Genomic DNA, 10,208 nt, shown 5'->3' on the forward strand with positions numbered 1-10,208 from the left:
AGGACAAATCCAAATATGGTTTAATCGCCGCTTGGTGTTAAATAATTTTCATTAAATATTTGCGTTTTTATGTCGACTAAAGGCTTCGATAGTTACAAGCTCTTTGATATCCCAAATTTGCTATAATGTTGTGTATGTTTAAATACATCTCTATGTATAATGATCTTTAATGTCACTGATCCTCTGTGTAATGAATTAGACTTTTCACTGCTGTAAATAGGACTGATGAAAGATTAATAAACCGAGCCAAAGAGTATTGATACATGGAATTGATGTAAAGCAGGTTAGAGGAGAAGCTAATTAACATGCTTGAGTGATTTACAGTCTAATCCTATACAAAACATTAGAAACCAAACTTGTGAGAACTGAAACAACGAATCCTAGCTGAAGTATTAAAAGCGATGTTTCAAATTCTGCCATGGTTTGTCCCCTCAACACTCCTTAATATTACACTAAGTATGATTTTGCAGACTAAATATAAGCATTGGTATTTATTTTATAATTGGATTTAATGTGAAATCTGTTCTTCACAAGGATTTTTTTAAGAAATGAATGGATTTCTCCATCAATTTGCAAATCTAAACTATTCAATTCAAACAGTAACTGCAACAGTGTGAAAAGCTATTTACAGGTCTGCAGCCATCTCTGGTTTCATCAATTTGTTTTTCAGTCTTTGTTGTTATTTCTTGCTTCTTATGGATCTCCTGGGACAGCTTCTTGCTTGAGGAGAGAATGTCAATAGCTCATTCGTCCTCCAGGATGTTTCCTTGCAACAATGAGAATCCTCCCCGAATTTAATCTGGTTCTTTTGCCTCTTTTCTGTAAAATAAAGGAAAATTAAAATAAAAAAACATTTCAAGAAACAAGAATATCGCCTGCATAAGGCTGCTGTGTAGTAACAGCCTGGTTTTGCTTGGTTTGTATAAAGGGGTAATAAAATGGATTATAACTTTCAAAAATCCATTAGTGAAATTCTGGACCATTTTCAGCACTAAGTTCAGAGTAGTGTAGATGCTGGACAAGTTCATCTGAGAAGGGCTTTTTGCTTTGTTGTTGTTGTTTTTTTTTTTTTAATTCACCAATGTATCATGAAACTTACACTTAAACCTTGTGTACCTCTAGGCTAGTCTGCTGGAATATTTATTGAAGAACTAGTTTCTGTTTTCCTGGGGCCATAAGATTATTTCTTAGCCCATGCAATATGAGGATGCATTGTGATGTTCATTTTGTTTTAAAAACAAACCTAAGGAAGTATGAGCATGGTTGCAGACAAGTATTTGTATTCTAGATGGCTTCTAGAGAGAAATAACCTTGTATTAGGTGGAAGGCTCAAGTTTTCTAAGATGTAATATATGGAAAAAGCACCTGTTCTTTATCTCTTTACCTGCAATTTGTAAGAAAAGATAATTTCTTTTGTCTGGGGCATGTCTACCAGGGGAAATTAATTACGATAGCTATTCTGGATTAATTCTCCACACAGATGCTGGGTTAATATCAAACAGTGAAAGGTCATTCTTATTCCAGAATTGGAGTGTATACATAAGGGAAATAGTCTTGCAGACTTGTTCCACATTCTGTTCATGCCTGAATTTAATCCAGATTCATTTCCTTACAGGTGTCCTGAAAAAAAAGGTTCTTTTTTTTTTTTTAGGAAAAGGACTTCATAGTAGTTCCTCTAAACCTGGGTCTGAACGGCAAGAAAAGGAGAATTACCGGTGTATTGATTTAAACTTTTTTCCTGGTATTTACTACTTCAGTTCTTATCTAGTTATACTTCTGGAGTTATTGAGCATCAGGATGCTTGGAGCTGCATACAACAGACAGCTCTGCACTGAACCCATCAGAAAAAAAAAAAGTAAGTGAAAACAATAAAATTATGTTCCCTGGAACAGATCTATAACAAAAATAATATTAAAATCATAGCTGAAGTTTGGTGTGATAGTAATGCATCACAGCTGAGACTGTGATTTCCCTGTCCACACCTGTACTTATCTGTAAAATCTGTGAAATTGCTGAACCGTTTATTGTCTGAGACTCTGACAGGTTCTTTCTCTCTTTGTTAACATAAATGACCACTTGGTACAGGGACCAGATTCCCATATTAGTTACATGATTATTGTCTAGCATATTGTAGCTTAACCCAACTTTCCCTCCCCCTTTCCCCTCAAACAAAAAGCCTCTAAAAACCTATGGGAAATCAGGTGAGAAACTGTGTTAGAGAAAATCAGTTCATATATATACAGACTAATAACCTTTTGACCTTTCTTGCCAGAATACACACGATAAGGGTAATTGCCAGCACTGTTATTTGTTCTCATTTTATTAAGTCTGTTTTTACAATAGGTGTTAGAGATAAGTACTCTGATGGCTATTTCTCCAGATGTCTGGTTTAAATGTACCATAAAACACACTATATGGTGTATCCATTAACACCATATAGTGACGAGAATAGCAGATTAACATTAAACACTGTGTTAAAGGGGAAAATGTTTCTAAATTGCATTTGCTTGGGTTAGTCACAGCAACTGGAAATAATTAAAACTGAAACAATTAAAAAAAGATATCCTTCTATACACGGTTTGATTTTTTCTTTTCTTCCATTTCTTTTTTTAATTCCAGGTTGCTTTTGGAGTCAGAATAGTCAGGTTTGGTGAGTCTGGTGCTATGCACAGAGCGAATATGTTTGTGCTTCCAGAGCTGGGAAGGAAGCACAGATATTCTGTCTCTGTGCCCTCCCCGCTCCCTCATTATGCACAGACGCTTTCTGCCTTTGCATGTTAGGTTATTTTATACACGAGGTACATGCACAGCACCACGATGGATGCACACAGCTGTTAAAAACTCAAGAGTTTTTCTGTGTTTTCACTATTGCTGCACTAAATTTTCACCTTTGAAAGGCTCTTATGTATCCCAAACCTAACCGTTGGACCTACACTGCAGAGAAACAACTCAGCCTTTTAGCCCCTGGAAAGAGTCAATAGTCTTTAATTCTAAGAACTCATAATGCTTTTTATGAAGCACACTTTCATATGTTCTTCCAAACATTATCTCTCCTCTTTTGCTCCCCCAGCAAAACACTGAACACTTCATACTTTCTGTGTGCAACACTTTATTGCCACCACCAATGTCCTGGTTGTGCCTTTCAGCTTCGGTGTTCTGCTCTGCCTTTTTCTATAACTCCTTAACAATAGTTTCCAGCTACTTATACCTTTCCTTTTTTTTTCTTCTTACCCCTTTCTTGGATAATTTCTCCTTTCTGTCTCTTCCATCAAGTATTTTGCAACAACAACAACAGTATCTGATTAGTCCCTGTGATTTCCTCTCCTAGTAACTTGTATAGAGAAAACATACTTTGACAGATACTTCAGGCAGATAATGAGGATTTTGGAGATGGGTGGTCATGTGGTGCTTGAAATCCCTGCTGTAATGAATAACAGCCTTTCCCCAACTGGATGTGTTCCATTTCACTTTGTTTAAATGTCTGTCTCAGCTTCGCAGACTATAGAGTAGGATCGAGTTCCTCTGAAAAGTTTTCAATTATCACCATGTTCCCAAACAATCAAAGCAAAAATGTATCAGGAGGCAGGGGGGGAATGCAAACAATTAAAATTTTTATTTCAAAAGTCTTAAACCACTTTGGTTGCTTAACATAGCAAGAAAAGTTATTTGAATGGAGCCTAATGAACTAATTTCGACAGTCCTGTGCTTGTCAAGCATTGTTTTTTAACCCTTTAAATCAATACAGTGCATTGCTTTCATTTCTAAGCAGTGAGGAGAAATAAGTGAAACACTTTAATTGAAAACTGTACTTGTATATTCAGCATAAGAAAAAAAAAAGACAGGGAGCAGAAAATGTTTCCTTTGCATCAGCAGATGATGAAAAGTTTTCTCCTCTTCTGTGAGAACGTGACTTGATTTTCATTCCTCAGTGTCAGTGTACTACATCCATTCACAGTCCTCTAGAAATCTTTTTTTCCCCTCAACTTTGGATGTTTACATTCTTTTTAAACCTCAGGGCATGGGATGGCAGCACAACACCTGCCCTGCAGGAGGCTGGCCCCTGGATTTAAACTACTCAATACAGTGGCGGGGCCTGGCATGAGGAGGGTAATCATGGTAATTGAAACACAGCCCTGTGAGACTGGATGACTGATGGCTGCCTGACTGTGGCTTCAGGAGATGGCCTTCCACAATGTCCCGTCAGGTGAGAGCAGGTGTTGCTTTACTGAAAGGAAAGACTCCAACAGATTAATGTCCTGGTACCTACATGAAGAGATTTGGTAAAAATCTCGTCTTCTGTGTTGGTAGATGTTTCCAGCCATATTGTATTGCTTCTCACTAGGGATAAAAACCCACGGGGCTGACACCCAAGTCAGTCAGCACCATTTTGCACCCATGCTTTTCAGCAGGAATGCAGGTATTTGGTGGGTAAAAGAAGACTCTTGAACTTTATGGAGGTGATCTTTTTTCTTTTCTTGTGCCTCATCCCAAACCCGGGCCTGGGATACTGGCTGGGGCTAGTTTTCTGTGCAGAGTGTCCAGTTGTCATCATCTTGAAAAGCTTCCCAGGGAACAGGAATTAGGAGACGTGATCTAAATTTGACACTGTTTCCTTCTTTCTTTACAGCTCATCATCCTACTCTGTAGTGTTTAGAAGATATTTCCAACACAGTGAAAAGCTATGGTGTAAGATTTTCTTTAATGGATTTCACCGCTGTAATGAGTGGGGCTTATTTTCGCTTGTAGTAGCGTAGGCGTCTCGTGAAACTCCAGTGTTTTCTTGTCAGCTCAGACATTAGGGGAGGTAACATTGGTGTCCTTTCCTCTTGAGCAACTGTCTTGGATACAGCTAACCTTTTCAGCAAAGTTAGATGATTAAAAACCAGAATTATCACAGCTGACACTTGGCCCTGAGATTTGGGGAAGACAAGCAGGGCTTGTTATCAGCTGACTCTAAAAATCAATGTCATGGAGTTGTGAATTCCTGTGCTTATGTGCGAGAGCTTCCCTCAATGCATGGTGACCATTTGTGCCCTTGATGTTGCATGGGCGTGTGCCAAGAGACCTGAGAAGCCAGAGAGAGCATGAGAGGAGCTTGAACTCCCCAGGGCCCACAGGTTTATAATAAAAAACAGAGGGTGAATGAATGTAGGTATACTCAGGTGAAGAGGCGGAAGGGAAAAGAAAGAAGGAATAGTTACAGTAAGACAAAGGGGAGTGGATGAAATTACCATGCAACAAAGTGGGAACTGGAGACATAAAACCAGAGAAGAGAACGGATGGGGAAAGACAGAAATTCCTCTATCCTGTGCTGTGACTGCCAAGAACACCACTGTGTCTGCAGTGACAGGGAAAGCTGCAGTTATGCACCCAAAATGCATTGTAGGTACTGGAGGAGGAAGGCCAGTTCTTGCCCTACTTACCCATTTAATATAGAAAGGAAATTTGTGTAGGATTTTAGGGAATGATACTGTTTTGTTCACAACTTTTCTTTAAAATGTTCTTTTGAAGTGGTGCAAATTTTACCTGGTCATGGCAATGTAAAAATAGAGTCTGTAAAGCTAGGCATTTGATGCACTGAAAAATTAGAAGAGCAAACTGCTTCATGCAGAGTGATGAATATAATGCACTCTATTTATAGCAGTTATGTTTATAATAGGCATGTCTTCAGGATAATAAACCAGGTTTATTAGATAAAGTTACATGCTGTCCATTTTTTGCTGGTGATAGAAGTTGTTAAGGATTTCCTTGTCTTTTTTTAGTATTTCTTGGTGACCAGTACTTCTAACAAAATTCTTGCTGCAGTTCAAATGCAATTAAGATAAGCATTTTGAAACAGGTATCTTCTGGCTTAAAAACAGTAGCAGGGATCAATCTTGGTGCATAAATATAGAAAACGGGCCAGCCTCTGAATTTCCTAACACACAACTGAATGAATCTTTTCCATGTAAACCAATTCTGTAGAATAAAGATTTCATAGTGGCACTGAACACAGCAGTAATAGCTACCTCCTTCACCTCTGTCTTGAAGTCTTGATATCTGGCAGGTTTACCTTGACTTTTAGCAATAAGCTTCTTTCACATAAATATAACTTACCAGGGGTACAAATGGATGTTCAGCAAACACAGAAACAAAGTCAAAACCCAAACACACAAACAAACAGTAGTTGTATGTTTCAGAAAAGCTGTGAGTGTGTTTTAGAAGTATGCGACAACATAAAAAATTTTGTCCTGGTTTGATCATATTGAAAGCTTATAACAGGGACCGGGAAAGTTTCAATGCTGCCTCTAGATACAACTTTATATTGAAGCAACATATTACTGCTCAACAACAAATTAATCTACTGACTCCTTTGCTGTTAGTTCCCCAGACCAATAAGTAGCAGCTGGACCTAACATGGGCCTTTCACATGCTGGAGAATATACCTGCTTTCACCCAGCCAGGGAGGGAGCATTAATACTCTGCTACAGCCAGGAAATCACGTGTGTGCTACCAATTAGGAAACCTTTCAAAATGTGGCTTTGCAGCCCATCTGTGATCTGCAGACCTCAGTTTGGGCACCATTATTCTCTACTAATGGCACCTGGGGAGCGGGAGGGATGGAAAACTGTGGGGTTCGAGGGAGCAGAGTCTATTAAATGCTATGGCAACAGGTAGCAAAACAGCTTTCTCCCTTTCTCCCTTACTAATTAGTAGCTGTTAGCATCTGGAGTTGACTGTCTGTTGGTGGATGTAATTTTCTGCACTCCATCTTGTGATGGTGCAAGGAAGCTGAAGGACAATGCAAGGAGCAGTCAAGCCAAGAAGCAAAAGAAATATTAGGAATGAGCTCCTGTACACTTATTTTGCAATACCATGTTAAAAATAAATTAATGCTCCTGGAAGTCTGGGAGTAATGTGCCTAACATAGCAATATTTTCTACCCTGTCTGAATTGTTTTGCTTACATTTTCTGCATTCTTTTGGCAGAAAATAGTCCAATACTGTTCTTCTCACTTGTTTCAAATTTTCAGAAAATGAAATTGCCAATTGAAAAGAAAACTCCCATGGTAGATCTGAGGAAAATCTTTCTCCTTAACTATTGGCAGTCCAAACCCATTGGAAAGGAGAGCTTTCCAGGTAAGCTCTGGCCTGGTGGCATGTTGGCAGAGGACCAGGGAAGGAGCCACAGGCATGGGATTGCCCCTGCCTGTAGGGAGAAGCAGGTTCACTTCCCCAGAGAGTCAGTATTGGAGTCTTTCTTATTACCAAAGCTGAACGTTTTGAGATCACCACCTTTCATATGAGATACGATTATTATTAAATAAACTTGGCCTATGGGGTTCGACATTGTCTGGGGAGAGAGGAGGAAATGTGTCTGAAGATGTGGCGTATTTGCAGAGGCTTCGTTTCCTGAGGAAACCAAGCAAAAAAAGAAGAATTTCAAACTTAAATATTGCATATACTTGGTATGTTTGAAGGCAGGAGTGAAATTAGACCACTGTGTTCAACTACATTGATATTTTATGCTTGATTGTATTAATCTCTTTCTTTCAGTGCTCAACTACTACCAAGCTCAACAGAGTTTCCTTACTGGCTGGCTAGAGAGGAAAAAAGGAGCTGATACCAGGAGATGTCAAAGGAAAGGCCTGTCAGCTGAAACTGTGCCCAGGACGTAGCGCAATGTTTCAGGGATTCTATACAAAATTAAACGGGGTGATTGCTGTTCATTAGTTAACTACCAGGGCTTGCCAGGTACCACCCTGACATGCTACAAAAAGAGCAATAATTGTTGTAAAGGGCTGGTGGTCCAAAGCACTTTCAACCTTCTGCCTGCTTCAGAAGCTGAGAGACTGCAGTACAAGTTAGAACGTCCCTTTGTAAGACTTTACAAAAACCTGTGCATTATATATGAACCTAATCTGCACAAATTTATTAATGGATTTGTTTCTATTGTTGTAAGAAGTTCCTGTTACGCATATACTCATTTGCAGAATGTAGGCTGTTATTCTGGCTTGTCATGATATATGCCAAAGTGCAACCCTCCAAGTTACATCAGTTCTTTGTCAGCCGATGGACAATTTCTAGTGATTTAATAAGTGCAGTTCTGATTACTCATGTACTTATGTTTTCTTTTGCTGCTTTATGTGGGTTTTGAGTTTGGATGAACAATGCAGCAGTTCTGCAGGAAGTTAGATATAATGAAAAACTAAGAAAATTGGAATTTCTTCTAAAATGAGAAATTGCAGATTATTTATTAGGTAAACAATATGGCTCAAGAGAAGTAGGCCATTTCCATTTTTAACTGTGCCTAAATAGAAGCTCCAAGGTTCAAATATCATCAGCTTTGCAGAAACAGATTTTAATTTCCCCCTGTGTTTTTAATTTGTGTACCAGCTTGACCTTGAAGGCCTGCCAAAGATATAAAACTATCTTCTGAAAATGCCGGAGAAATTATAAAAGCTATGGGAGCTAGGTGATGATGGGCATTTGAAAATCCCATGTATACCCATCTGCATTTTTAGGCACCTAAAAGAAAAATCTATCTTCAAATCTGCAAAGCAATCAGTTGCTCATTGGATCTCTGTGATGGCAGATTTAAAGATCTGCAGGTGCACTAATAAGAAATCAGCAGGATCTGAAGCAACATGAATAGCTGTGTTATATGAAAGAACTGAAATGGTAAACTGGCATAGGCTGCAGGAGTGAGTCAGAGAAAAAGTGTCTGGTGAAGCTTGAGGAGCAGAAGCTCCATAGGGACCATAAGGAAATATTTGATTTGGCATGGTTTTGATGCTCTTTTTCTGTTATCATTACTGTTTGGGTCATATGTTTTACACTAGATAATCTTATAATTTTTTTCCCAGACCAGATTCAGAGGTTCAATGGATGGCAGTGGATTAAACACAATTGACACACATGATAAAGCAATACAGCAGTAATTGTGTTGTTTTTTTTTAAACTGTGCTGTTGAGAAGAAAGGCTTGGGATTCAGGCGTTGTCTGTGAGACATGCAGATTATAGAGGGGAGAAAAAGTCTATAGAAACCATACCAAAATAGTCTTAATTACTACACTGGTTTGTAGTGCCCAAGTCATTGAGAAGGATAAGAATGGCAGAGAAAGTGCAAACAAAATGAAGGTGAAAGAACACAAAATTAATTCTGTTTTCCCTTATCTCCAAGTCCTGCCTGTGGTTTCTCTACCTTAAAAAGATATTCTTGAAGTACCATTTCATTCAACGGATACATGATACCTATATCAAAGGCAGCCTAATACTTCGCAGGACTAAGTTAGATATTCCCAGCTGCAGGGTTTTTCTGTCTGTGATTATGGAAATTCATTTGTACTGCTTTTTTAGCTCAGTGGCCCATTGTGCTTGCTCTAGTTTTTTAGCCTGCAAGAACAATGACAGTCATTTTATGAGAATGAGGTTGTAAATCACTTACTTTTGCACTTCAGTGTCTTCCCCCAGCGTTCTCTGAGAGCATCCGAGAGAGCTTCGGCCTGGAGGACATTACTTCACCGCTCTGTCCCTACAAGTGCCACTGGCGTCTCATTGGTTTTAATTTGTCTGTGTGTTAAAGATAGTTTTTCTGAATTTCCAGTCACTGTCGCTTTGCAGCGCTCTTTAAAATATATGTAGAAAGGAATTACCTCTTGCCCAGAATGACATACAAGCTTGAGAAGCAATTTTGGATTTCCTTCATTAATGTATTCTGATGTGGGTTTTAAAAATCCTATTTAAAATAAACTAAATCAGTGAAAACCAAGTAAATGATCTTGAAGTCTGGCGTGTTTACACTGTCTGTGGAACAATTAAAAGGATTTTCCAGGAGATACTGTTTTATTAATATCCAATGCGTCAGTCATGCCAAACAATGAAAGGCAGCTAAAGAATAGCCCAAGTTGGAGAAAATCTGGTAATTATACAACTATAAATGACAAACTTTATTATTCTTTTAATTGAGAGCTCTTTAAATTATTTTTAGCTTCTTTTTTGATGGCAGAGTCACAGAATTTTAGGCAGTTTGTTCAATATATTATTGCTTCTTATATCTATGAGGTCTTCCTACCTTCTGATTTGCTTTGTATATTGATTTATAGATGGAAATGAACCATCTTTGTTTGCTTTAATTTAACCAAAGAGGCACAGCAGGTCTGACTAGGGTTTGAATGCATGATAAACTTTTAGAGGGAATCGCACATGCAGTCAGAATTTAGGATTAAA

At 38.4% G+C, this 10,208-nt stretch overlaps 1 long non-coding RNA gene across 1 annotated transcript; it reads left to right on the forward strand.

Annotated features, from left to right (window-relative positions):
• The first annotated feature begins 2,825 nt into the window (after window positions 1-2,825).
• LOC142060809 (uncharacterized) lies at window positions 2,826-9,722 on the forward strand. Its single transcript, XR_012662014.1, has 3 exons — window positions 2,826-4,686; window positions 7,013-7,118; window positions 7,536-9,722. It is a non-coding gene; the product is annotated as an uncharacterized LOC142060809 (long non-coding RNA).
• The last annotated feature ends 486 nt before the right edge of the window (window positions 9,723-10,208 follow it).

This window comes from Phalacrocorax aristotelis, chromosome 1 (assembly GCF_949628215.1).
Source record: "Phalacrocorax aristotelis chromosome 1, bGulAri2.1, whole genome shotgun sequence".
NCBI lineage: Eukaryota > Metazoa > Chordata > Aves > Suliformes > Phalacrocoracidae > Phalacrocorax > Phalacrocorax aristotelis.